The 26,973-nt window shown below is 47.3% G+C and overlaps 1 long non-coding RNA gene across 1 annotated transcript in view; it reads left to right on the top strand.

Moving 5' to 3' along the window:
- The window catches only part of LOC116150009 (uncharacterized), a 485,742-nt gene that overhangs the window by 80,631 nt on the left and 378,138 nt on the right, over window positions 1-26,973 (top strand). Inside the window, exon 4 of the long non-coding RNA XR_004133645.2 lies at window positions 832-968. This is a non-coding gene — a long non-coding RNA (uncharacterized LOC116150009). The remainder of the gene's footprint in view (window positions 1-831; window positions 969-26,973) is intronic.

Raw genomic sequence — 26,973 nt, forward strand, 5'->3', positions numbered from 1 at the left:
CACCTAAGGATGGGGGCTGATTGCCTGGAGGACCAACCTAGTGATTAGAGGGTTGGAACTTTCTGTCCCACCCACCAACTTCCAGGGCAGTGGGGAGGGGCTAGAGAGTGAAGTGAGATGCCAATGATTTAATGAATTATGCCTGTGTGGTGAAGCCTCCATAAAAACCTAAAGAGAAGAAGGTTCCAAGAGCTTTTGGCGCGGCAAACCCATGGAGATTTGGGAAGGAGGGTGCCTCCTGAGAGCGCGAAAGCCTCAGGCCTCCCCTCACATGCCTTGCCCTGCGCATCTCTCCCGTCTGGTTATTCCTGAGTTACATGCTTTTAGGATAAACTGATAATCTAGTGAGTAAAGGGTTTTCCTGAGTTCTGTGAGCTGCTCTAGCAAATTAAGCGAACCCATAGAGGGGGAGGCGGGAACCTCTGATTTATAGCCAATTGGTCAAAAGTACAGGTGACAACCTGGATTTGAGATTAGGATTCTGAGCTGGAGGGGGTTGTTGGAACCCCCAGTTTGTAGCCGGTCCATCAGAAGCCCAAGTAACAACCTGAAGCAGGGGGAGGGGCGGGGAGTCTTGTGGGATTGAGCCCTCAACCTGTGGAATTTGACCCTGTCTCTGCGTAGAATTGAGTTAAATCGTAGGACACCCAGCTGGTGTCAGAGAATTGCTTGGTGGTGTGGGGAAACCTGCCTCCCAATGAATTGGAATTAGGATCTGGACACGTTTAGTATGATATTGCCAATATATTTGCCCCCCCCCCACCTTTTTGAGCTGTAAAACTTGCAGTTTCATAGCGTTTGATCTAATTAATATTCCCATTTTTTTTTCAGTTATGGAAATTGAGGCTCAGAGCTGTTACGCAATGTGGAGGGTGAAAGAATCAAGCCACTCAGATCCTTCCAGGCACTAGAGGAAGGAATGAACTGGGATTCAGAAGATTCCAGTCTCTCCGCCACTGCCTTGCTGGGTGAGTTTGGCTGCGTGCCTTCCTGTAGCACTTAGAGTTCTCTGCAAGCACCCAAAGTGACTTTCATTAACTTAAGCAAAGAAGGAATTTACTGGAAGGATATGGGGGGGGGGGTACAAAGTCTCTGAAAACACAGGAGCTAGGGGCGCCGGGTAGCAGGAATTAATAGACTCAGCTGAAGACCATCAAGGGGCTGCGAACTTCAGAAGCAGTTTCAGGTGTGAATTCCTGGGGGGAGCGTCTGATTGGCTGAGCTTGGGCCCTAGGCTCCGCCCTCCGGTAGTGACGTCATGCCGGACCGCTCCGCTATGATTATATTCCAGTAAAAGAAGGCTCGTCTCCCCAAAGCAACATGGAGAAGTTGTTACCCTGAGGAGGGTAGGTAAAAATCATACAGCTCCTCTGTTCTTGCTCTTGGTGCAGTTTGCTTTTGCTCTACAACCCGGGTGATTGGGTCCTAGGTATCTGTGCGAGCCCTTTCAGGGTCTATACTCGGAAATTTGGATTTAACCAGGTCTGAAAGAAGCTAGGAAAAACCCATTTCCAAAACTAGGAGTTTGCATCCTTCTGTGGAAAAAGCAAAAGGATGTAACACGGTTTCCCCCAGTGCACCGTGTTGCTACCTGGTGGGCAGAAAGAGGAGAGGGAGACGCGGGCCGATTTACAGGCTGTGTTTTAAGCGGTTGTCACCCAACCCCTCTGAGCTTCATTTTCCTCATTTACCAAATGTGGATAGCCATCCAAGAGGGTTGGGAAGATGGTTTAAAAAAAAAAATAAGTGGAAGAGAGAGAGAAACATATTTTCCAAGTATTGAGTGTTTAGTGTGCGTCTGGCGCTGTGCTGAGGGCGGGACCCACTGCCTCTCAAAGGACAACATCTCCCAGCACAGGTTGGCAAGGTACCCAGCGCACAGCAGGGGCTCGGTAGATGCATCTTTCCCTCCGTTTGTCTTGGGGCAGTGGCGGGACTCCCCGAACAATTGTCTCCCCTTCCTGCTATGTCTCCCATTCTACCAGCCCAGCTGCCCTGATGGCACTCTGAAGCCTACAGATGCTTAGGGCAGAAAGTAGCAAGCACATCAACGTCCCTCTCTCTCTGTCTTCCTGCAGCCAGGCTGGGGCCCTGGGGAAGAGACCAAGTATGAGTTTAAGCGTAGAGAGGGAAATTCAAACTTTAGGTGTGCGGAAGTTTCTGGAATTGCTCATAATATTTTGGGAGGGTAGACATCACCCCCTCCCCTTTTCCTTTTAAAAAGCGCCGAGATAACTGGGCTACAGTTGACGTGTTTGAAACCGGCCACCTGTGGGCCGCCCAGCTGACAGAGGCCACCGCTGGAGCAAGAACAGTGGCTGGGTTTCTTCCAGCTGCAAACAAAGAGGTCAACACCTTGAAGGGGAAAGGGGAAAAAAAAAAAAAAAAAATCCAGGCATCAGCTGGTGGAAATGGTCCCAGAGTTCATAATAACTGAAAGGAAGGCGAGGAGTTTTTTATTGTTTTAATTGGCAGCTGTCTTTGGATTCTGGTTTAAGAGAGTTTGGAGATTGGAACCCAGGCAGGTGTGAGTGTGTGCGTGTGCACGTGTGAGGAAGCACATGGGTGTAAAGAAAGGTGGGAGAGAACTGGTTATGCGCGGGAATGGAAGAGGCCAGGAGGGAAAGAGGCAGCTGTGTGTGTGTTGGCAGGGAGGCGAGGGCAACGCCGTCTTCTGTGTGTGAACGAGGGAAAGTGAGAGCAGGAATTGCGGGCAGAGAAAACGATCTTTATTGCGTGTGTGCACGCGGACGTACGAGAATGGAAAACTGGGGCCGAAAGAGCAGGAAAGAACTAAAACGTGGGACGGAGGAAACCACGCGGGGTGAGCGAGATTGCAGCAGACAGACCCCGAGCCAGCGGGCCGCGAGTAAGGGCACCGTCGGCTCCCTCCTGGCCCTTCCAGAAATAGTTTCCGGGAACCGTGGTGCTTTGCCCGCCCCGGCTCCCGGGCCAGCCGGGAGATAAAGCTGCCTGCGTCGCTTGTCTTGGCGGCCTCTCAGCTGACACTGCTGACAGGCTGCTTTGATCTCAGGTTATCAGGGCCTAACCCTGTGCCCTGGGCCTGCTCTGCCAGCTCCCACCTCGGCAAAAGGGCATTCCGTAAGGTCACGGCTGGGCGGGGCGGCCCAGCCCTCGTGCCCGTTGGCCTTGGAGCCTGGGCGCTTGATGCAATAAGGGGACACCTTTTAGTCTCAGGAGCAGTGATGAAAAGAGGGCCCCATGGGGGGAAATCCGCTTTTGAAGTGGAGCCACGCAGAATGACACCTGCCGGGAAGATCCCAGCCTGTCCCCACGCTGCCTGGGCCTTCTTCCCAAGTGGCAGCAGGAAAGAACACTTGCATTCTTAAGACTGCTGCCGAGTCATTGGGTATTGATTTGTTTTTTTGTTTCTTAGACTTCGCCTAGAAGCGAGACCTTATGGTATTTTTCTTTCTCTGACTTATTTCACTTAGCGTGGTTCCCTCTGGATTTATCCATGTCGGTCACAAATGGCAAGATTTAATTTCTCTTATGGCTGCGTAATATTCTATTGTGTATATATAGCCCATGTCTTCTTTATCCAGTCATCTGACAGCAGACACTTAGGTTGCTTCCATAGCTTGGCTATTGTAAATAGTGCTTCAACAAACATTGGTGTGCATATATCTCTTCAAATTAGAGTGTTTGTTTTCTTTGTGTCAATACCCAGAGGTGAGATTGCTGGACCATCTGGTAGTTCTATTTTTAACTTTTGAGGACCCTCCATATCGTTTTCCATACTGGATGTACCAATTTACTATCCCACCAATAGTGTACCAAATTTCCTGTTTTTATAAGGACAGCAGTCCTATTGATAAGATGTCCCTAACGACCTCATGTTAATCTGATGATCTCTGTAAAGCCCCTATTTCCAGATCAGGTCACTTTCTGAGATACTGGGGGTGAAGGCCTCCACATATCTCTTTGTTGGGGGGACACATTTCAACTCATAATAACCTGCTCTACCTTTTCTAAATTTCTGACTCGTAGAATCTGCAAACATCACGAAATGGTGGTGGTTTTACGTGACAGGCTGGGGGTGATTTGTGACAGCCACAGTTACTCCAACAGGTGCTTAAGCTGAGATAACATAGACGCTGGCATCAGCCCGATCCAAGTTGAAGCTCCACTTAACGCCTTAATCCATTCTGTTTACCTCTCCGAGCTTCGTTTCCCCAGCAGGAAAAAGGGGTTTTATGGAGCAACCACCTGTCAGGTCCCAGACATCATAGTAAGTTCTTGGTCAAGGTCCTTTCTGTGTGTTCTCTTCCTAAATGACTCTGTACCACAGTGCTCCTGAGATCTGGGGGAGATGTCTGAATTTCTGAATTCCGTGGGAAGCCCTGGGGTCCCAGGAACCAGATCCTTACTTCATGCCTACTTTGCATGAGGGAATGCATTTCTTTGGCAAGCTGCATGTTTGGAACCCCTTCTCTGCTCCGACTTTCAAGACAATTTAGTCCGAGTGAACCTTGGTTTCTTGTTACTGAGGGAAATGGAGGCTGATGATGCAGAGGCCTTGCGGGGTGCCTCCGACATCAAACAGCGACTACCCCACTGGGTTCTGAGGCGCTGAGCGCAAATAAATGAGAACCATACCCGCTCCCTTTCCCTGTAAGCGCGCACACGTAATTTCATTATGGCCGGAATGGAGGGCTGCAGGCGAAATGGGCTTGGGGCTTGGCTGAACCCAGAGTGCTCTTGGAAGATGCGGGTCTTGGGGGCCAGCCACGGAGGGGGCCTCATTTGCCTCTCCCTCCACTCTGCCCATGGGGTGAGCCATAGTGGGGGGGACTGCCAGGAGGGCATTTGGTGTTAGGAGTTCAGTGGATCATGGATGGATGTATGTGTGGAATTTTTTTTCTTACTTAAAAAAATGGTGGTCAAGTATACATAACATCAACTTACCATTTTCATTATTTATAAATGTGTAGTTTAGTAGCATTAAGTACATTTCTGTTGTTGGGCAACCATCTCCAGAACTTTGTTGTCATCTGGAACTGAAAGCCTGTTCCCATTAAACACGAACTCCCCACCCCTCCCTCCCCTCAGCCCCTGACGGCCATCGTGCTTCTCCTTTGTCTCTGTGAACTTGACAGCACTAGGTCCGTCCTGCAAGTGGAATCATACAGTAGGTGCCCTTTTGTGACCAGCTAATTTCACTTAGCATAACATCAAGGTTCATCCATGTTGTAGCAGGTGTCAGAATTTCTCCTTCCCTGGTGTGTGTATTCCGTTGTACGTGTTCTGTTGTACATAAATACCACATTTTGTTTATCCATTCATCTGTCCATGAACACTGTGGGGGGAGGGTTTCCACCTTTTACCTACCATGAGTAATGCTGCTATGAACGTTTGTGTACAAATATACCTGTTTGAATGAATAGAAATGCAGATTCCATCAGCGTTAAGTCCTGAAAAAGGATTTAACCATTTTCATCCCTGAAAGGAGACTAGGATACCTTACATCATGGGAAGAAGAAAGGCAGGAATCAGGACCTAGAATTGAAATCAGAATTAATTTCCCCCTTTTCTTTTTCTGCCTTCCCCTCTTCCTCTCTCGCTTGTGTTTGTCTCTGCCTGGGTCATTTTCTCAGGCTCCCAGTGTAGACCGCACCCATGTGGTGGGAGAAATGGCCTCCAGTGTCTTCAGACAGCTCCTTGATCCTCATGGGAAGAGAAGGAGTCTTCTTCCCAGCATCGGTGTGTGAATCGCAGGGAAGGGCTCTGACCGGCCCCCTTTTAGGCATGTCATGTGACCTTCCTTGCCAGTTACTATCATTGTGTGGATCAGGCCTATGATGGACCAGGCCTGGAGGAGAATGTGTCCAATAGACAGTCAAGGGGCCAGAAGAAATGGGATGGAAAAGATTCCTGGGCAGACATAAGTAAGATTTATCCAGCCTACTCCAGAGATAATCATTAACGTCTTAATCAGGGTTTTTTATTTATAAGAAACAAAATCCCCAACAAACTGAGGCTGTGTAGCAAGGTGAGAACAGATCAGAATGAGGAACTGCAGTTCAGGATCAGATGTTACTTTGTCTCTTTACGACCATGTGGCCTCATGTCTTCATTTCTCTCTGTGCGTCTGGTTCTTTTTCTTTCCTCGAAGAATAGTTTTCTGGTGGTGTTTTAAGCCACTAAGTTTGTAGTCATTTGTTACAGCAACCCTAGGAAACTGAATACCAACTTGGATGAGGTGAAGCCCTAAGTCTCACTGGAGAAGAACATTCCATTCCAAGTGGAAGGAACCGCAAGTGCAACGGCCCTGAGGTGCAAAGTAAGGTCGTGCAGCAAGGGCCGTGAGAGAGAGAACACACACTGGGCTGTGGGAGCACATAGGAGGGCCCGTGTGTTTGCGAGTGAATAACCCTGGAAAAAAATCTTAGAAGAGAGAATGCTTGGACTATCTTCTAGGGCTCTAGTAAGTGCATTGACCCTTGAATCCAGTTGACCTGGGTTTAGATCCTGGCTCTGAGCCTTGTGATGCAGCTTTGGGCAGCCGCTTTTCCTCACCAAGCCCCTGCTTCCTGATCTGTTATAAAGGGCCAACGGTAATCCCTGGTGGCATGGCTGTGAGCTAATCCGTGTAAAATTCTCAGCCCAGTCTGTGGCCCATTTAAGATGCTTGGTTCCTGTTTGGTAGGATGAGGATGAGGATGAGGATGGTGATTTTGGTGTAGGAGAAGAATTGGGAAGGCGTCTTGGGCTCGGGGAGCAGCACGGGAAAAGGCCAGGAGGTGTGACAGGCACAGACCGCTTGACACATTCCTGATGGCATGATTAAATAATTTTAGAATGCTTCCTCAGACCTCCCTTCTCTGCCTTCTCATCTGGTGTCGCTCACAGGGTCTGAGGCTGCCCTCACCTTCCTTTCCTAGGAGAGAGGTTTCCGGCCAGTGGTGTGATGGTAAGACCAGCTACTGGCTGTCCATCCTGCTTGCAAGCTGGTCCCTGGAGAGTGGGCAGAGTGTAGAAAAAATTCCCTGCCACCCGGCCCCACCTATGAGCAGAGGGCCTTGGAAGAGAAGCAGGAAGCGGGGTGGGGCAGGGAGGGTTAGTTGACCAGGCTTTGCATCCGCAGGGTGGCCGCCTGCCCCATGCCAACCTCTGCCAACCTCCAGGCGTGGTGTGACTGTGGCTCTGATCACCTGGAGGGCAGTTTGGGTCCTGGAAAAGGACTTTCTTTACAAGCTATGTACATACCCATTTTGAGATGCGCCCACATGGTGGGCAGGTGAGTCAAACCTGCTCTGTGGTCGTCCCGGGCTGTCCTGATGAGGGTGAAGGATCCAGGTGCATCTGTAGATGGGCTCTGGGGAGGATGACTGCCGGGAGCAGGGGCAGTAGAAGGGGGGGTTTACAGCCTGGCTACTTGAAGTGCGGTCCTCGGCCCAACAGCACGAGCTGCCTGGGGAATCGGAACCTGCTCTTTCGACAGGATCCCCAGGAGTTGCACACACGTGTTAAAGCTTGAGAAGCACGGTTTGGGCTGGTGGATCTCAAACTTGACTGCGCATGAGAAATTCCCAAGGGTCCTGCCCCCAAGATTCAGATCTCACTGGTTTGAGATGTCGGGGCCCTAACATGAGTATATTTTTAAAAGCTGCCCAGATAATTCCAATTGAGGGTCACTGATTTTTTTTTTTTTTTTTTTTTTTTTTTATGTAGAGCGGTGGTTCTTTTTTATGCCAGTTTTTTGGATTTTGTTGATGGAGGTACTGGGGATTGAACCCAAGACTTCTTGCGCATTCTACCCGCTGACCTTTCCCCACCCCCACCCCCAGGGCATTGGTTGCTGAGCGTTTGTGTGCTTCAGAATCACTTGCAGAACATTTTAAAACACAAATTTCTGGGCTCCATCCAATGGTGGGCTGGTAAATGCTTAATCCCAGGCTTCCTGTGATTGATGTGGGGGTAGTGGAGGAGAAGCCCTGATGATTCGCCAGTGTCCATGTAAATATTCCCATTGTGGCTCTAGTGATCCAGTGCAGGCTGGTGTTACTGGCCACACCCGCCAGGTGTCTGACTCAGTTGGTCTCTGAGGGGACCTGAGAATTTGCATTTCTAACAGGTTCCCTGCTCAACAGTCACCTCTGTTCCAGGAACCCCACTTTGAGAAACACTAGGTGAGATGAGAGACTGGAAACAAATGGCATTTTTTTTTTTTAATTCAAGTGAAGTTGATTTACAATGTTAGTTTCAGGTGTACAGCAAAGTGATTCAGTTATACATACATACATATATAGTTTTTCTCTTCAGATTCTTTTCCATTATATGTTATTACAAGAAATTGATAATAGCTCCCTGTGCTCTCCAGTAGGTCCTTGTTGTTTATCTATTTTATATATAGTAGTGTGTATCTTTTAATCCCCAACCCCTAATTTATCCCTTCCCACCCTTTCCCCTTTGACAAGTGGCGTCTTGAGAGTCAGTTCTGATCATTGTAGCAGGTACTTGGAGGGCTGTGTTGAGTAGGATTCTGAGGCTGTGTGAGGCTTCGTGAGAAAAGGTGCTATACTCAGTTAATGGTGTTTGCCACAGGCTTATGCTGGAGGCATTGGCTATCCCTGGATGTTCTGAGTGCTACTTTATGATTTCCTTTGTGACAGCAGAGAAGGAGTGAGGAGTTAGGTAGAGTTCTCATATGAGCAACTTTATTTGGTTTGTTCTGGGGTAAAGCACAGCAAGGAGCTGTTAAAGAAAGGTTGGTTGTTGTATCAGTCAGGATGGTCCAGGTTGTGCTACAGTAACAAATAATCCCAAAGTATCTGTGGATTACATCAGCCAAGGTTTATTTCTTGCTTCATCTATGTTTTCTTTTGCAATTAGCTGGGAAATCCACATTTAGGGACCCAGGCTGAGACAGGAAGAAGTCAGAAGTCCATTTCCTAAGGGCGTAGGGGGAGATAAGAAGTGAGGCTCAGGGTGTGACAGGCCATCTTAAGGACTAAGAGTGGCATTTGTGAATATCTGAGAAGGTATACATGGAAGATCATTGTCAGTGCAACTCCCTCATTTTAGAGAAACAGCTTCAAAGAAGGGAGGGTTGCCACCCAAAACGCCCAGAACTCCCTTGTTCACATTCACTCGGACTGTGACCCTCAGATCTGGAGAAACATCGGAGAAGACATTTCCAAAGAAAATTGCCAAGGCCTTCAAACGTACCCACCGAGGAAGAACTCCCGAGGAAGTTTTTCCAACCCCGATGGCGGGCCCATGCCTGACGTCCTGGGGCATTCCAGGAGCAGAGAGCTGGAAAAAAGAAAAGGGAGGGACCCCAAGGCCAGGCGATGCAAGATAAGAAATTCCGATTTCAATCTCCTTACTTCCTCTCCTTCCTCAGACCCAGGCCGTATGTAAACTGTATGCAAATGTGTTTACTTTACATTTTATTTCAATCGGAGTCACTCAGCTGTCAGGAGCTGTATCAACATGTCAGTCAGGTTGAAGAAACAAGCGTTTTGAGGGGAAATATTTCGGATAAACAGACACAATGTTATGACAGATCAAAACGGCCCAAACATGAGAAGGGGGCGGGTGGTGGAGATGCTGGGGGAGAGGGAGGGGGAGCCCTGCAGAAAGTCTATCTCCTTACCCGGGCACATGCACTGGCTGGTCAGCTGAGAACAAAACAGGGTTTTTATGACTCGTGTCGTGCGTGCCTTTTGCGGGGGAGACGGGGGAGACGTCTCCTCCCCTCTGGCGCTAATGCATTTTGTCAGCTGAAGGGAAGGCCTGCGTGGTGGTGTTACCAGGCACATTCTTCTCTAATGTCCAGGCTGATTCCGTGGGAGGAAATCAGGCAAGAAAAAGAAAAGACAAACCCACCAGATTAACTTAATTAGCGACGGGGGGAGACCAGTTGCTTGGCTAAATCTAACAGCCTGTTCTGAAGTTGCCCTCCTTTTCGCTTCTCACTTGGGCTCTTTTGCAAACTGAATTCAGAGGCGGGACAGAGAGGTGCCCCTGTTTGTGGTCAGGGGCGGAGGCGGGGATGTCCTCGGGGGAGAGGTGACCTGGGCCCTGGGCTACATGATGCATAGCTTTGAATTTAATTTCTGGAGTAAGTAATACTGTTGGCTGGTTCAGTCCCCCAAAGTACAAACAAGTATTGAGAGAGATGTTCTTTTCTGTTTTCCAGTCCATCCATTAATTTTTTTCCTGTCGCTCAGCACCCCCCCCCCCACATACATACACACACAGATTATATTTTGTTGGTCTGTGTCTATTTTTAGTTCCCAAGCCATTCAGTTCAAGGGGCTCTGTCTAAAAAAGAATTCATATTTTCCTTAAAATAATACTTAACTGCTGACCGAGCACCTACTATGTGCTAAGCGTAACCTGCAAAGTTGGGATGACTCACCTCGTGTTGGAGGTGAGGAGTCCGGAGGCTCAGAGAGGTGAAGGGCTGAACCCTGAGCCACACAGCCGGGGAGTGAGAGCCAGAACTTCAACTCAGGTCTTTCTGGCTCCAAGGTCTGTGTTCTTTCAGCTCCATCAAGAGCTTGGTTGAACGTGTGGAGGGGAGAGGGTGTGTGGCAGGGTAACTTGCGGAGGACTTGGGAGCTGTCAGCCAGCTCAGCCAGGCTGAACTTGCCCCCCTCCCACCAGATGAATTTGTCCAGGAAAGGGACCACGTGCTTGTCCAAATGTGGGACAAGACGGCAGCTGCCTCGGGGGTGTGCTTGGAAGATGTTGGCAAGGCCCCCGCAGTTCAAAAATGTCTCCCCGTACCACCTGTCACATGGCCTCAAATTCCACCATCAGAGAGGTATGCCCCGGGGCTTCAATTAAAGACCTTTCTGGGGACACGGTTTAAATGTAGACATCCCCCAGAATAGGATACACCTATACCCTTCCGTTAAAGTTCCCTCTCAGCGGGGCAGCTGGCCCACTGCTTGGCGTTGAAGGACGGCTTTATGGTCCAGGTATCCTGGGAGGCAAGAAGAGGGGCCAGCAGGGGGAAGTGGGCAGGTCAGTGATGGGTCCCAAGGTTGCGGATCACCCAGAGTAAGGAGCATGGAGCGATTCGGAGACAAAGCTTCGCATGTTTGCCAGAGAGAAGGCCTCTCAGGGCCCCACCTGCCTCTTTGTCAGTCTCGACTGATGTGTTTGAGGCCGAAACCCTAAACAACCATGCCAGGAGCAGGGGACGCCCAGAGCTTGTCATGGGGTCGTAGAATGTCACAGCTGCCATTCAGCCAGTCTTGAACTGTAATTAGTCACGTTCGTTCTTAGCCCTTTTGTCCATGATTACACCACCTGTAGGATTATTTTCTTAATATTTTCCTCTAAACTGACTCACTTGAAAAAAAAAAATCTATTTTAAGGCTAGCCAACATGAGTTTCCTTACCAATAAAGGATACGGGCAGTTTCAAGCCCTCTGGCTTCTGTGTGTCAAATGTGAGCTTTTTTTCTTTTTTCTTTTTGAAAAGAAAAACAAGCATTAATGGAAAGTTAAGAAAAAGGGGGAAACATTTATACACACATCCTTTAGTCTCTATTACTTATGGTTTGATTTGCTCAGTGTATTTTTTTTCCTGTGCTTGTTAAAAACGACAACTGTTAGAATAAAAATGAATTACTGCTCATCCAGATACTACCATCAGACATATAATAAATATGTCTTGGCCAAACTTCCAGTTGTATATAGGGAGAAACTGAGGTTTAGAGAAAGAAAACATTCAGGGAACACAGGTGTCTGAGAGGTGAGCAGGGCGTGAGAAACATCTTGGAGAGACGCGGAAAGAGCAGTGGATGGGGAGTCAGGGACCCCCAGTTCCAGATCTAAGAGCAGAAGCAACTTCTGTTTCCTCTCTGGACTTTCATATCTCCAACCATGAAAGAAAAAGAATGATGTTACTCTGGGTCCTTCATTTGGGGGTCTGGAAGAGAAGATGCCTATAGGAATGAACTTGAAGGTCCCTGGATTTTTTTTTTTTAATTGAGGGAAGATTCACGTAACATAAAATTAACCATTTTAAAACAATGCAGTAGCCTTTAGTCCATCCACAGTGTTTTGCAACCACCACCTCTGTCTAGTTCCAAATATTTTTTTCCTGAGTATTTAAGAGCAAATATTTTCAAGCAGTCATGCCCCTCCCCCCAGCCCCTGGCCAATACCTGTCTGCTCTCCATCTCTGTGGATTTACCGATTCTGGTCATTTCACGCAAATGGACTCCTACCATATGTGGCCTTTTGTGGTTGGCTTCTTGCACTCAGCATCATGTTTTTTGAGCTTCATCCACGATGAAGTACGTATCAGTACTTTTATTTCTTTTTAGGACTGAATAACATTCTGTTGTATGTATACACTGCATTTTGTTTATGCGTTCATCCGTTGGTGGAGGTTTGGGTTATTTCCACCTGCTGGCTAGCGTGAATAATGCAGCTACGGACATTTACACGCACGTTTTTGCGTGGACGTGTACCTTCATGTCCCTTGGGTCTGTAACTTGGGGTGGAATTGCTGGATCGCGTGGTAACTGTGTTCAACTTTGTCAGAATGGTCCCTGAACATTTTGTGTATGAGTGTGAATGAACATGTGCCTTTAAGGAAATGGCTTTTGATCAGATTCTCAAGAAAGGGTAAGCAGCATAGAAAATGGTGATGCCCATAGGTCCCACTAAAATATCTTCTGGCTTTAAGATCCTCCTACTCTTGACTCTCAGCCCTGAGAAGACCTCATCTTCCTTCCCATTCTTGTTTAGCATCCGTTAACCAGTCTCCTCTGTGCCAAGCAGGGGGCTGGGTACGGGGGGATACGCCTGAAAGGGCTTCTGTCTGGCCCGGCATGGGGCAGAGCAGAGGCAGGAGAGCTGCGATCATGGAGGCTTCCTGGAGGAGGAGGCATTCACTGAATCTTGAAGAGTGCCTGAGAGTCAGGAGGGCCAAGAGGTGGGAAGGGCGTTTCTGAGTGAGGAGACAACACTTCCCAGCCCGCTTGGCAGGGACGGAGCTGGCTAGAGTGCTCTTTCCTTCCTCTGACGGCTCAGAGATGCTGGGAGCACGAATGCTTGGCAGTGCTGTCGCCTCGACCCACCCGCTCATCAGGGTGGGCAGATGCGGGCCATTAGTTTGATTGCTGCTGAAAGCAGTGGCCGTCGCCCAGGGCACGTCTGAGGATCACTCAGGGCCCCAGGAAGGCAGGGGGGACGACTTTGGCAGGCCTGCGTGGGAGGCTTGCGGAACACCTGCCTCTGGGGTGTGGGCGCAGGCCTTTTGCGTCCCCCCGCTGTGCAGCGCACACACGCAGGAGTGCCATTTCATCCCTGGGCCTCTCTGGGAGCAGCTGGCAGGGCCACCGAGGGCATCTGCGGGTGGCGAGGGGGACAGAGTCTGGAAGCCCTGGCTGACCCGCAGCCCCGGTGCTTCTCCGCTTGTGTGCCTGGTCGTAGATTTTCTGGGCACCGTCTTGGTGGATGACAGGCAGGATCTGGTTTCACAGCAGATCTGGAGGGACAAAGCCACGCAGCACTTTGCTGGATGCCTGGCGCTGTGAGGAGTCAAGGAGTCGGTGGTTAACGCGTTATTTATGGCGCCCTCCTGACTCCAGGCTCAAATTAAGCCCCTGGGTGGGGCATCGTGCCTCCGCCAATCAATCAGCCAGCCAGCCCTGTGAGCGGATGAACCAGAGTCAACCAGCTCCTTTTACGTTCTTTTGCAGGGACTGAGCATTGTTCTAGAAGCTTCAGGAAATGGGCCATTCCATATCTTTCTGTGTAGCTTTATCACTGCAGCTTTTCATGTAGTATATTGGTTTGTCAATGTGGATTTTTTTAATGTAATGGTGTTAAAAAAAACACATAAAATTTACCATCTTAATCATTTTCAGTAGTTTTAAGTATATTCACCTTCTTGTGCCATAGATCTTGAAAACTCTTTTCATCTTGCAAAACTGAAACTTGGTGTTCATTAAACACTAACTCCCTTTGACCCCTGCTAGCCACCTTTCTGCTTTCTCTCTGAATGTGATAACACTAGGAAGCTCACAGAAGTGGAGTCAGACAGTATTTGTCCTTTTGTGTCTGGCTTGTTTCACAGAGCATAACGTCCTCAAGGTTCATCCATGTAGCATGTGACAGGATTTCCTTCTTTTTAAGGCAGAATCCTATTCCATTGTATGGATAGACCCCATTTTGTTTATCCGTTTCTCCATCAGTAGACATCTGGGTTGCTTCCACCTCTTGGCTCTTGTGTGTGGTGGTGTTATGATCATGGGTGTAGAAACAGTGAATCCCTTTTCTTTAAATGAAAAATTTTAGCTACACAATTAAAATTAATGACATTTCTTGTCAAAAACAAAACAAAACAAACCTATACATAGAAAAGTCACATCCTTCTAACCACTTCCTCCGACTTCCCCACCCCAGTGATAAGCTCACTGTTATCGATTTATCAATTTTGACTTAATTTATCCACATACACGTATGTATATGTGTGTTTATATTAGAAAAAAATGTACATACAGTCAGTTCTGCTATAACGTAGCATGTGTATTCCTAAAGTTACGGCACTGTGCAAAATCTCGCAGTACAAACCTCAGGGCTTATGAAAAGAATAAGGGAAGGGGGCCACACTCAAAAACCTTGTCAGTAACACGTTAAAAAAAAAAAAAAAAAAGGACGCTTATAAGAACGATAGTGCAGTTTTACACATGTTAAATGGTTAGGAAGGACTTAAATGCTGTAACAACTATGAACTTGACTCTGGCAGAGTCCTGAACTTCCCTTGTGGAAGTGACGCCAGGAGGGTTGCAGGTTGTGAATTCTTGTGGATGGGTAGAAGGAGGCTGTCTGAAATCAGAAAGTGGTAGCTCAGGTGTGGATGGGTGTGGCTCCAGCACGCACGGTGCACCGAGGCAGCTGGATGGGGTTGGAGGTGGGGGTGGGGGGGTGGGGGGTGTTTGTTTCGTGTGTTCCTGTGTGGTCAGTTCAGCTGGGTGCAATTTTCTGCGTTGACCCAGTGTTTCTTGTGCATGAAACCATGCATGAGCAAACACAAAATTCGGTTATGCTCAGATTGTTCCCAAATACATCAATCATGATGGAGCAAATTTATGTTTGCAAAACAAGCACAACTTGCAGAAAATAAATGGTGCTTTCTGAGTGTATATGTGTGTTTGCATACATTGATTCATACTGTATAGAGATGTCTGCTTTTTTTTTTCTTTTTTGCTTAACAACATTCCTAAGAGATTTTTCATATTAGTAATACAGACCGGTTGTGTTTTTGCTGCTCTGTAGTGCTCTGTGGGATGAATACGTCCCATTTAGTTCTTCCCCTGTGGATGATCATGTATGTTATTTCCACTTGTTCATTATTATATCTCAAAGTGGACTTTCCAGGTCCCAAGGGAAAGTACATTTTACCTCTTTTTTTCACTTGGGAATGATATCTTTAATGAATTAGTTAAACTGTAGTCAAATGCACATAGCAAAATTTACCGTTTAAATTATTTTTACATGGCATTAAGTGCATTCACATAATTAGGCAACCATCCCTTTCCAGAACTTTTTAAAATCACGCCAAAGTGAAACTCTGTACCCACTAAACTTCTTGAGTTCAAATCCTAGCCCACCACCTATGGCTGTGTGGCTTTGGGCAATATCTTTGCCTCTCTGAGCCTCGGTTTTCTCATCTGTCAGTTGAAAGTAAGAATACGTAGCTCCTGGATTTGGGCTGACAGTTGCATGAGGTGATTCGGGTAATGAACCCAGTTCCATGTGCTTGGCACATGGTCGGTCCTTAATAAACAGTTTTTATTGTCCTGTGAAATGAGCCCTAGGCCCCATCACGCTTTGCTGTGATTTGTCTGACGTCCAGTTCCCGCGAGTGGGGCAATGACGTGGCCTCTCCAAAGCATCCTGGTGGATGAGACCTTCACCCATGCCACTCTTACAGCTATTGTTTCAGATGGAAAGTTCCAGGCCCCTCCCTGCTCACTCCCAACCCCAATCCAGGGCCCAGGACAGCCCTTGGGACTCTTGGGAGTGACCCATTTTCAGCCGCGGTCAGTGCCAGCCTGCCCGCTGGGGCTGCCAGTTGCAATGTGCACGGTAGCAAATGGATTGAGGTCATGGAGCAGATGGCAGTAACTTTCGGTTGAGATCTGCCAGGCTGCGTTGGAATCAGTGACCCGGAGGTAAATGCGTGTACATCACCCTCTCTCCGCCTTCAGTCCATAACTCCGGGACCTTGCCCCTTTGCAGAGTCTGTTCAGGCCTCGCTCCAGGGGACCAGAGAGTCCTTTCAGACTCGGTGGGCTCCCGGGAATATGAAGGAAAGCCGCCTTCTCGCTGGCCGCAGACGCATCTCTGCCCCCACAGCTCCCGGCCCCTCCCTTTTTCAGGGAGCTCAAAGCACCTTGGTCTCTTCATTTATTAATCTGATGCTATCCTTGGGGGTTGTCATTAATCCCATTTTACAGATGGGGAGATAGAGGCAGGAGGGACCCATAATGGCTGTGGGTCAGAAGGGATTTACTGCAGCTTTTTGGTTCATAGAACTCTTGGAGAATCTGGAGGGAGCTGGGGATTCTCTGGACACAGATACTTAATGTGTCTTACTCTCGACTTTATCTCCAGGGCCTAAGGCCGCTCTGGGCATACTGTAGGGGCTCAAAATAAAATATTTATTGAATAAATGAGTGAATTGATCAGCCATAGCTGAATACCTCCAGCTTGAGGCAATTAAAAAATTAGAAAGAGAAAGAAGCATTTTCTCATGCTTTTTTTAAAAAAAAATTTTTTTAATTGAAGTGTAGTTGATTTACAATGTTAGTTTTAGGTGTACAGCAAAGTGATTCAGCTACACGTGTACATACGTATATATTTTTTCTTTTCAGATTCTTTTCCATTATATGTTATTGCAAGAAATTGAATATAGTTCCCTGTGCTGTCTAGGAGGCCCTTGTTGTTTCTCTTGCTCTCAATCTTAAGGAAGTTAGTTGTTCCCCCTCTACAGATGAGAAAACTGAGTTATGGTTCTCAAGAGATGGGAGGGCCTCCTTCCAACCCCAGGCAGCACGGCTCTTAATGTAGGGTGTTCCCAGTAGCCATGGCAGCCTTGGGGCATCTGACAGGTGAATTGAGGACAATTCAAGTTGGAACTCCGCAGTGTTCCCTGAGTCTGTACACAGACACGTTCTTCCCAGCCCTCGCACCCTCAAAAGTGCTGTTTCTCTGAGGGCTGGTAAGATCCTGTCACCTTGTGATCTTGAGAAAGATGTGGGATGTCTCCGCAGGCGGCAGAAACCAGAAGGCCCTTGGAGAAACAGAGGAGATGAATCCATCAGAGAGAGCAAGAGGGGAGGAAAAAACATAAGAGGATAAGGTTCCTAAGTGGTGGTTTTTCTGCTCTTTCTTGGCCTCAGCTGCCACTCAAGGATCAGCACTGCTCAGGAGATGGTATGTGAGGAAAGCCCCCGAAAGTGTGGAACGTGGGGGAAGGAACTTGAGACTTGCCATGTGAATTTTGGCTTGGTTAACCACCCCCACCACTGCCCCGACCTGGGCTTCTGTTTCTTGAACCCACCAGTCGAGAACCCACCAGTCAAGAGCACTGAACCTTCAGGGTTGTTGCTGTAACGGTCTATTGCACACCTCATGGGGGAAGTGCTTGGCACGTAGTAGGTCTACAATTCCTGCTAATCCAGAGGAATCAGAATAGTGGGCCGGAGCTGGGGCTTTTTGGGGTTAGGACCATGAGATTTTTCTCTAAGATGCACTGGAGGATGCTTCTAAGCTGTCCTCCTGGGGAACACCCAGCAAGCTGGCAAACGGAGGACTAATGACAGTACTGATTGATCCCAGCTCACCTCTGCAGTGACACTTTCATGTAGAAGAACCCCCAGGCCTTCTCCAGCCACCGGCGGTAGCCTGGACTTGACCCGCCTCTGCCCTAATAGTACCGGTGTTTTTATAGACTGCCTTTCATCCTGGCATCAGGCAGAGCTTAATAATCATGATCCTGGGCCCCAGCTCCACCCAGCCTGTGGTTTGGAGACCACATTGTTAACCTTGATATTTTCTGCCCCAGGGGAGGAACTGGGGCACCAGAGGAGCGAGGGACTTACCCCAGGCACTGCCACAAACCAACCCGGAGCCTGGCCCCCAAATCGGCTCCTTCTCAGGCCCGCCTGGGGGAGGCGGCGCAGTTAGGCAGCTAATTGTGCTTTTTTTGTACTTACATTGTCTGCCTACAACATGATGGCAGAGGGCTTTTTTTTTTTTTTTTAAAGAGTTTGAAATAGCTTCTTTAATTGCTTACCTGTTGATTGAGCCTCTTCCCTCCAGTAAATTTGAAATTTCATGGGATCAGGGACCGTTCACCTCTGTATCCCCCACACCTGGAACAGTGACCTGCACGTAGCAGGTATTTAATGAGTCCCTGGCCTCATGAACGAGTAAATACAATGGAGGCCTCACTAGGTACGGGTGGACTCATTGCCAGAGGAGTGACTTCAAGGAGGAGGAAGCATCTGAGATGGGCTGCGACGGATGAGGAGTTCTCCCACTGAAGACAGAGGCACACATTCTGGGCAGATCGTAAAGCATTTCTAAAGGCACAGGGGGAGCTCTGAAAGTGGATGGGGTTTAGGAGGTGGTGAGAAGGTCCTCATGTCAGGCAGGAGGGGATGAGTGATGGGAGATGTGCCTTGAAATCTCGGCTGGGCCCATATTCTTTTAGTGAGGAACTTGGCATTTGCTTTGGCGGTCTTGTGGAGTGACATCATCTGATGTGAACTTGAGTGGGAGCCCTTGGGCAGGGAGGGTGTTGATGTCAGTGGCCCCGGGGGAAAGAAGCTGAAGCTTTGTGCTAAAGGCCTTAGGAAGGGAGTCGGTGGGCAAGGGGAGGAGATGGATCTATTTAAAAAACTAATTGGTGATCTCCAGCCTTCATAAAACGTTAATCATTCCACCCGAGTGGGGATCCACACTTGTCTAATCTCAGCAGCCATCTGCTCACAACTGTTTCTTCTCTCCCTTCTATGCTGGGTTCTTTTAGACAAGGGTTGGCAACTTTTCCAAATTCCATTGTCTTTCAAAAAACACATTTCTGGGGGGTGCACTTTGCAGGCCCTAATCCATAAGCATATGATGATGATGATAATAAAAAAACAACCTTCTTTGTCTTTCATTTCTTGGCGCTGATCTCCAAGGCCGTTGAGCAGAGGCCTCTTCACCGCGCAGCATGGTGGAAAGAGACGCGATTCCTGGGTTCTGGTCTCCTGTCCGCGTGATGTTTGCCTTTAGGCAGGTTTAAGTTCCTTCCCTGGGTCTCAGTTGCTCCATCTGTAAAGCTGAGGGAACTGGGTCGTCATTGGTTTTCAAAAGTGGATTGTATGGAGTGCTTATTCTGGAAGATGCTTCATTAAAAAAAGGGAGGAGGTTGTTGGTCTCATAAATCAGGGATATAGTGCATCCTCGGTTTCCTCACTGAAGATGGGCAAAGATCACTTGTGAATTAAAAACTCGGAGATCCTGTAGTCAGGGAGTGCTGTTTAATTTTAAGTCCCTGTTTCTCCATCGGTGGGACAGCCAGAAGTCAGTGACGAGAGAGTTCTGAAATGCTACAGGACTCTGGTTTTGAGATGCCCTGGATTTGTCTAGAATGTTCTTTGAGTTTGAGTTCAGTTGGACTGAACTCCCACCGGTTGAGTCTTTTGTCTGCGTTTTCCACAGGGAGTAGACTGGCTTTGGGGAATCTCAGTCTCTCCCCAGGCCCCCTAAAGTCATCACCAATGGCAGTGAACAAGGTCCAACAAGGAAAGTGACCGTTACCTGACATACCCGTGTTCCAGAATCTCCTGTCTCCCTCTTTGCATCTCAAATATGAGTGTCGTTGTCAACCCAGATCTTCTCAGGCTGTGGTTCTGGCTCCCCTGTCCCCCCATGACAGTGAAAGATCACGTTCCACAAATGAAGTGTTCTCCAGTAGGGCTCCACTCCATCACCCCATCCGCGTTATCCCCACGGTCTCCCAACATCTGATAAGAGCGTTCCTTTCACAAACCGCTAAGGCCCCCAGGCTGCTGTATGAAAAATGATTCCATGGTGAAGCAGTTTGGAATTAAAGAAAACCCAGAAGATTTTAAAAATTCTGCCAGACTTTTCAGAGCCTTTAATACACCCATGCTTACTATGAATCTCTAAGGGGGTGTCAAGAATGCAGTATTGATCATGGACCATTTTTCCCCATCACAGAGTATCAGAAGGCACTCATTTAATGGATGTCCACTTTTGGAAACTCTGCCTTCTCAGGTCTATTTAAATCTCTAATACCTATTTCTTCTGTCTTTATTCTTTCTCATCCACCAGTAAGAAAGCTTGTTGAGGGTTAGAGAGCCTTATGTCGTATCTTCTTCATAGGGCTGTTTGTTCATAAAACCGCTTGTTAAGTGATGTTTGGTGAGCCAAGTTCAGGACTAGTTATTCACTATGGTGTATGTGTGTGTGTATGTGTGTGTTTTTTTTCTTTTCTTTTTTTTTTTTTGCTGTTTACCATCTACATATCTTTCTTCAGGAGAAATTCCAAAATAGGTGGGAGACAGTCCCTGTCTCCTACATGAGCCAAGGGGAGCAGATACCCTCCCCCCATTCCCTAGAAACTAGGGTATGTCAAGAAACTAGTGCTGGGCCAATTCGATATTCTGCTCAAGATAGAAGTCTTGGAGTCCATGGAAAGTATTTAGCGTTTATCCCAGGGGCAGTGGGCAGTGGTGGTGGTGACGAGAGCTGGGGCGTCCTAACTTGGCTCTTGTGGTGCTGAAGCATTGTTTGGGGTTCCAGGCTCCTCGCCTCCCTTGTTCCTTGCCCCACTATTCTTCTTGCAGATTCTCTGAGTGATCCACTGTCCTGAATGTTCGTTTTCTGCCTCCATTGGAGTTAGTTGTCTGGAACCAGGAATCCTGACCACTCTTGTTAGGGCCATGTATCCATGCATCCATCAGTTACCCATCTGTTTCTGTAACACAGCAGACACTGAGCCGGGCGCTAGGCATATGCCAAGGAGAATAAGTGGACAGGAGCAGGACGCAGCAACAGACAGATGCCATATTCAAATGAGGGAATTTGAGGAGCATTTCACAAAGGAACGATGAACAAAAGCATGGACTGTGTCTAGGAAAAGGAATGGTTCAGTACTCTGGAGCTGGACATAATACTGCCTGTGGGGGTGAGAGGAGGGGAGCAGTTTTTAGAATCCAGAGACAGTGTGTGGAGAGGCCTCCTGACAACAGCTGTGGCCTTGGGTAGAGGGACACAGTCAACCTGTGATGACATGGCAGGGAGGAGACCAGAGGATAAATACTTTGTCAACATACTCCTTCCTCCCTCTGATCTCATGCCAGAGCTAGAGAAAACATTGTGTTGGCCCATACAGGTCAGTGTTCTGGGCACAGAGCAGGATGGAGAAAGAAAGAGTGGATCCAGAGGACCAAATGGAAGACACCCTGCACAATAATGTCACTTTTCATCTCAAATTTTTCTTACAGATTCTTAGTTACCCAGTATCTCAAACACTTTATTTTCTGCCTTAATTAGGGTTAGTTGTTTGCAACCAAGAATCTTGACTGCTCTGGCAAGGACATCCATCTATCCATCCATCATCTATCTGCACATCTACCCATTCATTCATTCATCCATCCAATCCATCCATCCATCATCCTTCCACACATCTACCTATCCATTCATCCATCCATCATCCATCCACACATCTACCCATCCATTCATCCATCCTTCCATCCCATCCACCCCTGCATCCATCCACCCACCCACCTCCACTGAGTTTATTAACTACACTCACATAAAAGCTAAAGTATTAATGACCTCTCAGGCCTTCCGTGACCTGCACCAGTCCCCTCCCACGTTGCCCATCTGTCTTTATCTCCCCTCTACTCTTCCCCCAGTTTCCTCTACTCTAGATAAACTCAGCACCTTCCTGCGTGGTGTTCCTGATCCCTGGATTGCTCTGCCCCTGAGTATCCCCCAGCTCCCTCCCTCCCTCCCAGCTTTCACTCAGATGTCATCTTCCCTGACTGCCCTTCATCAAACGGCCACTCCTCCCTACCTCTCACTTACTTTCCTTCTGAACACTTTTCACCATCTCACAGACTCTGTATCACTTTTCTTTTTCGTTTATTGTGTGCTCCCTGTTCCTGCCTCCACAACTTCCCAGTGGAAATTCTATAATGAAGGGATTTTTGGTGTTTTGTCTATTGCTGTGTTCCCCGGGCCCCAAAGAATCCCTGGCACATAGAAGGTGTTTGATAAATATTTGTTGAATAAGTGAACAAAGCGATGGAAGCAGCTCTGTGAAAGTTTCCAACCTGCTGTTGGAGGAGAATTTCAGCCAAGCTGGGAGAGTTTCTGCAAACCCACTTCACCCCTGTTGCTGCACAGGCTGAAACTCAAGGGAGAGTTAATATGTTACTTGTGCCCTTAGGAAGTGTCCTGAACTTTCCATGCAAGCTGTGGACATGGCTGTTAGTGACTCCCTGTCCTGCTTAGGAAAACCTGAGGGCAAGTCAGGGAAAAAGTGAACACTTCACACATTTCATCTTCAAAGCACTTAATAAACGCGCAAGTAATTAATTCCCTTGGCTCTCTGGGAAGCGGGTTTTATTGTCTCTCTTCTGGCAATAGAGAACGAGTGTGCAGAGGAGTCCCGTCATTTTCCCAGGACCACGGAGCGAGCCGCGAGTGCTGCCAGGCTTGAATTGGCAGCCTCCGAGTTTCTGGCCGGAGGCCTCCTGGTTCTCTTTTGGTGGGCAGAGGAGTGGAATCAGATGGGAAATTGGACAGACAGTCTTAGAGGCTGGCTCTCTTCCATTTTCAGAGCACTTTGGGGACCTGGGCACTTGGGAGCTTGGGCAGAAATGGGAACCCACTGGGACCCATCTTTCTCCCAGGGTTCCAGGTCTAAGTGAGGCTTAAGTGTAAACTTTACAAAGTCGAGGGAAATGAACTCTCCTAATGGAGGCCGTGGCAAAATAGGAACGAGATGAGAAACTGGCCTTTGCTCTGCCTGGCTAATCAGAGTCCCTTCGTAGACCTCACTCCTATGCACCAGACTTTTCCTTTATCTTTTCTCAAGCAGAATTTCCCTATTTGATTTCCCATACCATCAACACTCTACTCTCTTGGAGAAAGGTTACCAAAGAGGTGAACTGCTCTATACTGATAATATTGATGGGTGTTCCAGGGAATTCATATTCTTGCAGATACTATCTCCATGCCAATGTGTTTCCATATGTTTGGACAGAAAGTTAGGAGACTTGAGCCTTAAGTTCTGCCTTTAACTTGTTACGTATCAAGGTGGGTCTTGCTTTCCCATCTCCTAGAGAAATGATAACAATAAAGACACGTACATAAATTCTTCACCATGTGTTAGACAATGCCCCACATGCTGGAAGTGCATTGTCCTACTTAACCCTCACAATTCCATGAGATAGGAACTGTTTTTCTTCTGATCTTACAGATGAGGAAACAGAGAGGCTAAGTGATTAATCTCAGACTCAGAGCTGGAAGGTATCAGAAGTGGGATTTGAATTCGGGCAGCCTGACTCCAGAGTCTGGGTTCATGACCATTACAGTATAGGGATGGATTCAAACCAGGCATGGAAAGACTTCAGGGAAAAAGCCAGTTCCAGTGTAGCTTGTATTAAAATAACTCTCGTCCAGAAACACTGAGAAAAGCTGGACATAGGTACATGAAACAGTTGTTTATAAGAATTGGAATATACTGGCACAAGATAGAATTTGTGGGCATAAGATGCTAGAGAGAAGATCTTTAATGTACCCAGCTTTTTCAATAAAGGCTGGTTCATTCATGGTAGAGGGGAATAGATGATGAGCAAAAACTGGCCATCTTGCTGGGCCGAGGAGACGGAGGTTGGACTTTGGAGCTTCCAAAGTGGCTGGAACGTGAGAGGCATATTGTGGAAAGGAGGGAACCACAGAGACGTGAACCCAAAATTGTGTGTGCAGTTTCTCCTTGAGACGGTTGCTGACTTCCAAGCTGTGTAAATATGGAGCAAGACTTCCAGAAACCCAGAAGACAGAAGCATCTGGGACGTTGAAGCACTGAGCACAGACAGCAGTAGACATTGTGCTTTGGGGGAGACAGATGTTGGGGTTCAGTATCTGCCAAGGTGAAGGAGACCCAGTAAACACACCTGACTTTCAGGAGGGTCCGGAACTGTGAGGAAATGCCACAGCTTAAGACAAAGAGAAAAACTGAATTAGACAAACCCAACAAAGTCTAAAACCAACCCTCTATAGAATCAAGCTTGTTTTCTTGTGGTTTATTTGCCTTCTACCTTCTCTGCGGGAAGTTAATATTAGCCAGGACCTCAACCGTTTTTTTACACATGATGTCCACCATACAACCCCCAATTATAAAGCATGCAAAAAAAAGTACCCAATGACCAAAATCAAGAGGGAAAAACACCCAAACAATAAACACAAACCCACAGGTAATTAAGATAATGAAGTTATCAGATAAGCCTACACACTCATATGATTCATATGATTGAAGTGGGGAAATTATCCATTCGGGACTTTAGTAGCTGTATATAAAAATATGTATATACATGTATTTTAAAAATTGATAAAAAGATACCAGATTTCAAAAGAGTTCTGAAATCTGTAAAAGGAAAACTCAAAGGGAAATTCTAGACCTGAAAAAAATGTAATATTTGAAATAATAATTGCATAGGCCTTTCTAATAGTTGATTAGATTCAGCTGAAGAGAGGGCTAGTAAACTAAGAGAGAGATCAGTGGAAAATCAGTATGCAGGGTTGGAGCACAGAAAACTAACGATGAGCAATACAGGAAAGAGTGTTAACAGACCTGTAGAAACCAGGAGATGGTCTAAGATACGTATAATTGGAACCCTAGAACAGAGGAGAGAGAATGGGGCAGGAGCAATGTTTGAAGAAATGCTGGATGAGAATTTTCCAAAACTGAGAAGGACATTAAACCATCCATTTGAGACGCTCTATGAAGCCAAAGCCAATGAAGTACAAGCGACCACGCTGAGGGACAGCATAATGAAACTTCTGAAAACTAATGACAGAGAGACGATCTTAAAAGCAGTCAGGAAAAAAAAAAAAAAAAAGGCAAATTACCTTTAAACGAACAACAATGAGGCTCATGGCTGGCTTTTTAAATTATGCAAAAGCAAACTCTGATCAGATGGAGTGGAGACCCTCACTGATGTATCTGCGAGGGATATGAGGTTCAAACTGAATGCAACTAAAAAGCATACGGTGATCCATTAGCAATGTCTGCCATGTGCATGAGAGGGAGGAGTGGCAGCCCCCATCCCGCCTATTTACTCTCTTTGGTGTTGATGTCTGTTGAGATTTCTTTCCCCTGAGTGTCTGTTCGTTACAAACCACTTTTCAAGTCACAGGCAGGAATACAGGGATTTAAGTAAGATTCCATTCACTCAGTTATAAACCCAAGTGGCAGAGGTTTGGATGACAGGCAGCTTTGAATTCATATCCTAGGAAGTTCTGCCACTTACTAGCTATGTGACCTTGAGCACATGACTTCACCTGCTGGATCACCAGTTTCTTCATTTGTAAAGTATATTCAGTGATAGTCCCCCCTTCACAGTGTTATTAGAATATTAAATGAACTAGTGCATGTAAAGCATGAAGCATAGTATCTGAAACATGGTAGGTCCCTAAAACTGCTGTCTATTACTATTACTTTCCACATAGGAGCTGTCAGTCCTCAGCTGGCTGCTGAGTTCTACTCATACATTTTTGAACATTTTTTTTTCTTTTACTCAGTCAGCACTTATTAAGCACCCACTCTATTGAAGGAAACGATTAGGGTGGTAGTTCCTGAAATGCATGGATCTTACCATCTAATGGACTTTGAGAATAACTGAAGGTGGCATCAGAGTGAGTATCTCCCTTTGACTCCTAGAGTGTCTGGGGTGTCTATGGCACCTCCTTGGGTCCTTACATCATCCTTCATTGAATTTCAGAGGGTTTATCCCCAGGGTGTCCCTCCTTTGGGGACATTGTTGAGTCAGGCCAGCAGTGGCCACATGTATCCCAAACTTCTTCCAGCTGGGATGTACTCGGGGCCCTTTCAGGATCTAGAAGAGGATTCCTCACGCCCTGCAACCCTTTGAGGTATCACTCAGGATAGTTTCAGTTCCTCCTCGGCCCCACCGATGTCATACCCACTTCAAATGCTTGTATTGTGGCCACTCTCAGGTTCTCCCTCCACCTTCCAGGTGAAATATTGACCAGAGACTGAAGAAGTAGGACATCAAAGTTTCCCAAAGACCCTGACAAGTTCATTGGCAAACAGAGAGTCTGACCACGTCTTCCAAGCAGGCTGAGAAGATGCCCAGGATACTTGTTTACTTAGAGAAAGAGTCAGAGCAGAGAGAAGCAAGAGGTGGCTTTGGGTCAGAAATTGGCGCTGCTAGTGGCCAAGTGACCACTGGAAAAGTCAATTTACTAGGCTTTGTCATATACCCATGAAATTGGTGCAGTGATGCAGCATTACTGCAAAAAAATATCAAAGGTACACATCGAGGGCTCAGCACAGTACAGGACTGCATTTTATTATTAGTCAGCTTCACCTTTTCAGGGAATCTGGAAATCCCTGCCTCTGGAAGGACTTCCCCCGCAATGCGCTTACCAAAACACGAATTCATTCCCAACCTTGTAGGGACTTGACGTAAACCCACCCACTTTCCTGTGAACAGAAAACACTAACACAAAGTTTTGGCCCCAAGAGCTGGTTGTGTCAAGAGTTGTAAAATTGTTGTGGTTGAGCCCCTAAAATTGTTTGGGAGAACTGAGAAGTCTTGGGGGAGCCAGCAGGAAGTGGCTGGGCAGACCTGCGAGTGTAGTCATGGGAAAGCTATGCCTGCAATGTGCGGTGTCTGGCTGATTCTGGGTGAGCTTG

This window comes from Camelus dromedarius, chromosome 31 (genome assembly GCF_036321535.1).
Source record: "Camelus dromedarius isolate mCamDro1 chromosome 31, mCamDro1.pat, whole genome shotgun sequence".
Classification (NCBI taxonomy): domain Eukaryota; kingdom Metazoa; phylum Chordata; class Mammalia; order Artiodactyla; family Camelidae; genus Camelus; species Camelus dromedarius.